Consider the following 6,029-nt stretch of genomic DNA (forward strand, 5'->3'; position numbering starts at 1 on the left):
TATTTTTATTTATTTTTAAATGCTTATTTAGAAATTTTTTAGCCTTGCGGTTAATTCTTAAATATATTTAGAATTAACATTGTAATATTTTAATGAATAACAAAAATCTAAAGGGGTTGCAAAAACTCAAAGAAACTCAGAGAAGTTTAAGGTTACTTAGGGAAGCTTCTTGTTACTCATGAAAGATTTTTTGACTCAAAGATTGGCAACCCTGATATCTGCATTTAGTTTAAACTAAATTTAAAAATATCTAATCATATGAAAAGTAGCTTTGCTATTCCTTTTTTTACTATTATGTATCAAAGTATAATGAATTTACAAATACAAAGTTCATTGACACCATTAGTTATATTTGTTATTTTACCACTTGAATTCTGAAACTAAAAAAGTTTTCTCCCAACTATATTTGATATATTAATGTATGAAACGACTAAAATACGCTCAAAGTATTTGATACTATGACCTGGTGCACAAAGAACCTTTTGCTTATCTAGTGGCTCACCTCGGATACCTTTTAACATCTTTTCCAGGATAAATATATTATTTTAAATGTGTACTTTTATTTGTTCATTCAAATTAAATTATTTAATTGTTGTAATAGTTAAATAACTCAATGGTTTGTACAACTCTTTTTTTCCTTAAAACCAAGCAAGCTTGAAATGTGTCCATAACCGCAGGTTAATTTTCAGAACTTTATATACTTTTCTGAATTTAAATTACTTCTTGGCTTCTTTTGACAATTAGTACATCTGACCTGATTGCTTAAATGGCCTAAGTGGTGATGTTGTTTATTTTAGGAAACTAGGTCTAGCTAACTTCTATTATTTATTTGTTATTAGTACATAGCAGGGACGTAGCTAGCTCAAAGAAGTTACGAATCTAACATAAAACTAGACAAAAATTACATAGATAAAGCTTAAATAATTACCTTTTTATATTAGACATATGGAAGGTATTAGTAATTTTAAAGTAATTAGTTTCTTGTTAAATTTTATTTTTAAGTACAGTTTTAATTTTAATTTTTATCGCTTATTTATTTAAATTGTTTTAATTCTAACGAGTTTTATTAGTATACCAAATTTATTGAGCATAAGCACTTTTTTAATTTTTAACATTTGATTATTACGTCATTTTATATCTTAAAATTTAAACTTCAGTATGATTTTATTTCAATTTGTATTCATTCCAATTCAAAAATTTTTTATGAGCCTTACTACGAAAGACTAAAATAAGTTTAAAGAAAATGAATTGTATTCTGTTATATACCTTAATATTTTTTTTTCACATTAAACTAATTTCTAAACTAAAAATAGACCCTAAGACGTGTAAAGTTGAAAACCTGGAAGAAATTTTGAAAATATCGAGTAAACTTGACAAAAACATTTAGCAACCCCTTCTAAACAAACATTAAGACCATACAAACGCTAGACTTCATACAGCTAGGGGCTAATTGTATATATTGACTGTGCTTTTGCCTGAGTATTTGTTTAGTGTAAGATCAAAAAACAATTTATATATAAACTTGGCGATTAGATTTTCGGTTGTGACTGACTGACGTATGTTAGAAATAAGTTTTAGTCTATTAAACGCTTATTTTATGGTAATCCAATAAGGTATGATCAAACCTTGTTTTAACTTGAGCTGGTCTCACGGCATACAAAAGTCCAGGCTTAGGCATTGTGTTTTTTCCTTGTTGTTTTTTCCTCGTTTTTATTTATAAAACAATATGATTTAGATTTTTTTTAACACTGAGTACATAAACTCTCTATATTTTTCAAATAGTTTATAATGCAAACTATTAGTTTTATAAATTATGCAGCATTTGTTTAAATATTGATTATTATGTCATCCGGACAAATAAACAAATCGAATACAGTCATGGTGTGAAAAGGTTGAAAGTAAAAATTTCTGATCGTAAAACTAAGAGCAATTATGTCAATGCTCAGCAAAGTTTATCGTCTTTAGATGTTTACAATATATCGGTAAAACGCAAAAACTTCAAGAAGGCTTCTGTAGATGAGGACGACGATCAGGAAACTACCTTTGCATCAAAAAGACTTCAAAAAGAGCTGAAAGAGATTAATTTAAGCTCTCCAGGTTACATAAGCGCTTACTTAAAAGAAGACAACTTGTTTGAATGAGAAGCTATTATTCAAGGACCTCCAGGAACTTCTTACGAAGGCGGAACCTTCATTTTAGACTTGATTTTTCCGGCTAATTACCCGTTCAGGCCACCAAAAGTTACTTTTAAGACCAAAATATACCATTGCAATATTAATAGCGATGGTTATATCAGTTTAAATTTACTTCGTTCTCAATGGGTCCCGGCTATGACCATAGAAAAAGTTTTGCTGTCAATTCAATCCTTTTTCACCGATTGCAACCCCGATGATTGTCTTGTGCCAGAAATAGCATCTCAGTACGTCAATAATCGCGAAGAACACGACAGAGTTTGCAGGGAATGGACAAAGAAGTACGCAACTGAAGAAGGTGACTTTTAGTAGCTCCATTGAACGAAGTACTGTGACTTATTTGAACATTTGTATTTTATAACATGTAATGTAGTATAGAATATTTTATGTTTTTAAGTTCAGTAGTATTTAGATGTAATAAAGTTTAATCAAAACAATACATTGTTTCTATTTATATCACAATGATTTAATTATCTTTAAGTTTTTCTTTAACTTTTTTATTAATGCTAGTAAAATAAATTCTATAACGTAAAATGGTAAAACATGTATAAAAACAAGGCTTTGAAAAAAAAAAAACGAATATAAAAATTATTAACATTATCGGACAAAATAAAGTTGAATTGTAACTGGCATGTTTTTTAGTAATACATTTTGCAAAAAGTTAAAAATATTGTGTATATGTTTAAATTAGTAGAAAACTAAAATCTTCACATTTTAAGAAAGGAAGAAAGAAAAATGTGAAAGCTTACAACTATGGTGAATGGATTGGTGTGGAGAAAGACCTTACGGTCATCGAGCCTCAAACCATTTTTTTTATAACTATTTTTAAGAAGTTTTAGTTCAAATAATAAAAAAGAAACTTAAGATCAACAAAAGATCAATAATTTTGTTAATTTTTTTTTTAATTTTTTAAGACTATTATTTAAATTAACTCGATAAATAAAAAACATTAAAAGATAAGATTGGTATGCACTGTTTTTTATACCCATTTCTGCAAATATTTATATTATATTATTTAATAGTTTATTTAAATATAAACCATAGTCTACCATGGTCACCACACCGTATCCTCCCACTAGATTTCAATTATTACGATCATGTACGTTCACATTTTTCTTGTTGCTCTTTTTACAAGAACAACAACGAAAAATGCAATAATATTCTTAAAGTTCCATGTTAACAAAAAAGGAAAAGTCGTAGAAATGCAGCAAAAAAAAAATAAAAAAAAAAAACATATGTCTGATCTCTAAATATAAAAATATGAATAAAACAAAAACTATAAACTATACTGTACTTTAAGAACATCTGTAAATTTTCTTAGTATGTTATTAATTTTAATTAAAAAAAAAAATAAAGTATTCTAGTATATGTTAATGCTCAATTATGATTGCTTATTCTCATAGCTATAATTGCTGTAAAAACTTAAGGCAATGTAAGTATCTACCTAAGAATAGAAATACTTTTTAATGTACTAGTATATTTTGAAAATAACTAAACAAATATCTAATAAACTTTACATAAAAATAAGTTTCAAACTAAAATATAACTTTTAAAGTAAACTTGATAATTCTTTATATAGTTATATAGTTAAAAAAAAAATCACAATAAAAAATACTCGATACACTACCAAATAATACTGTACATACTTAAAAACATTTATTACTTGTATAATGGACTAATCAGCTGTTTTTTTCTAAATAATAATATTAATAATCTAATATATAAATAAATTTCAAATTATTAAAGATATTTAAATACTATATTGTACCTCTGTAAAAATAAACGCTATTTATCTAACAAATGAATCAATATTAAAATTTAGTTAAGTAAAATAAAAACTAAGCAAACCTTTTTTTAGCCACATAGTCAATTGAAACAAAACAGTAACACTAAATCCCAAATTTAGAAAAAAAAACCATAACCAAGCCAATATTGCCCACACCCAGTCAAACCACTATCAATTAGCCAAAGAATAGATTACAAATATACCAATACCAAATATTTATCTTATTTGTTAAAAAATGTAGAGAAAATTAAGCTATTCTTGAGAGCTCGTAATAATTAAAGTAGCTTTTAAATAATCTTTACCTGCTATAATCTTGTAAACAAAAGGAATGTATCAATTTAAAATAAATAAATTTTAAAGTTAAAGTTGTATGTTTTGTAACTATACATGCTTACGATAAACTACTTATGTTGACAAATACCATTAAAGTTTTACATAAAAAAGTAAGGCTAAAACCAAAAATATATCATTTATAAGCACCCAGCAGGTGGTTACCGGCAGCTTTGAAAACGTGAAATGAATTATATACATATAGACATATTTTTAAAAAAGTTTATGTCTCTAAACAAAGGTGATAAGTGTAAATGTTGTATTAAAAAGTAGCTTTATTTTAGAAAAATTTTGGTGAGAGACAATTGTATATGTGTTTATGGTACTATATTATTAAATTCTTGTTACGGTTTTTAATTAGTTTCAAAATCTACTATGTCGACAAAAAATATAAACTACTGAATTCTATACTGAAGTTCGAACAAAACACACAAAATTTTTTAAAAACTTTGGAAAAGTTGTACAGAAAATCAAAAACTAATCTAAAGCTTTGGTTTTAAGGTTTGTTTTATATTTTATTATATGTAACCATAATTTTATTTAAAGAATGCTCCGTAAATTATTCTAAGCTTTTGATCCAAATTTAAAATAGAATATATATTTTAGTTCAGTTATAACTTTTTTAGAAAGCTGAAAGTGAATAAAGTTAAGTCGTTAAGTTTCTTTCCGGAGTTTTTTCACAGAAGAGTTTATCTTAAAATTGATATGCCCTTTTAAATTTTACTCTTTCATTTACTACATATGACATTTTATATAAATAAAATATTAATTGATTCCTCAGTATAGTAAAAGTAACAATTTTTAATCAAAACAAATTAAGATATTAATATATAGTATATTCTACTACATATAGCTCTACTCAGTTCAGATTACGGTATGCTAACCATAAAAAAAAAATTAAAGGTGGTGTGTACAAAAATGAGACTGAGCTTTCGAAGTATGTTTGCGGCCTAAAGCGCAAAAACATTGATTAACTTGGGAGGTTATAAAAAGAGCGCAGCCAATAGCAGATGGTAATAACCCTGTTTGTAGGCTGTGCTTGAAAGAATCAACAGCCGTTTTGTATGCGTTAAAAAAGGAAGGTTGTTTAAATAAAAGAGGCGAATTCATATCGTCTTGTCGACATATGAAAAAGCTCCATATGAAAAGTACAATAAATTTTGAAGTATTTTATAGTAAATTAAATGTTGTCTTTTTAAATTTTAGTTGTTTGATTAGTTAGATGGAAGATCGATTTTTGTACTGATTTTTTGTAATGCACAATATTACGTCAAACTGTTTTTTTTTTGCATAACTTTTTATCTTTGTTTATTACATTGCTTTTTATTTTGAATTTAACTGGCTGGTGATTAAAGCTTTATGAAAAATTAAAGCTTTAAGAAACATATGTACTAGTACTTTTAAAATCGTACCTTTCCAATAAATTATTTAAAAACCCTTCAAGTGGGCTTTGTAGAAGGAGTTCAAGTTTGAACATTAACCTTAATTCATATATAATATATACAAATATGTATATTGGCTTGTGTTTTTCATACAATCAGTTTCCTTCTGTAAAAACTATTACAAAGTATCTAACTTAAAAGGGTATAAAATGTAACACAATAATTATATAAATACAGTAAATGTCATATTTGTTATAGACTTTAAATTAGTCTTTAAATGCGTACTTAACAAAAAGTGCATATCAAATTTATGTTATTACAAAGTTTTATAAAAAAAAA

General features: G+C 26.0%; 1 pseudogene; it reads left to right on the forward strand.

Moving 5' to 3' along the window:
• The first annotated feature begins 1,842 nt into the window (after window positions 1-1,842).
• On the forward strand, window positions 1,843-2,501 carry LOC145832198 (ubiquitin-conjugating enzyme E2 D1 pseudogene; annotated as a pseudogene).
• Window positions 2,502-6,029: the final 3,528 nt, after the last annotated feature.

The sequence above is a fragment of the Thalia democratica genome, chromosome 3, assembly GCF_965202585.1.
Source record: "Thalia democratica chromosome 3, ktThaDemo2.hap1.1, whole genome shotgun sequence".
In the NCBI taxonomy this organism is placed as follows: domain Eukaryota; kingdom Metazoa; phylum Chordata; class Thaliacea; order Salpida; family Salpidae; genus Thalia; species Thalia democratica.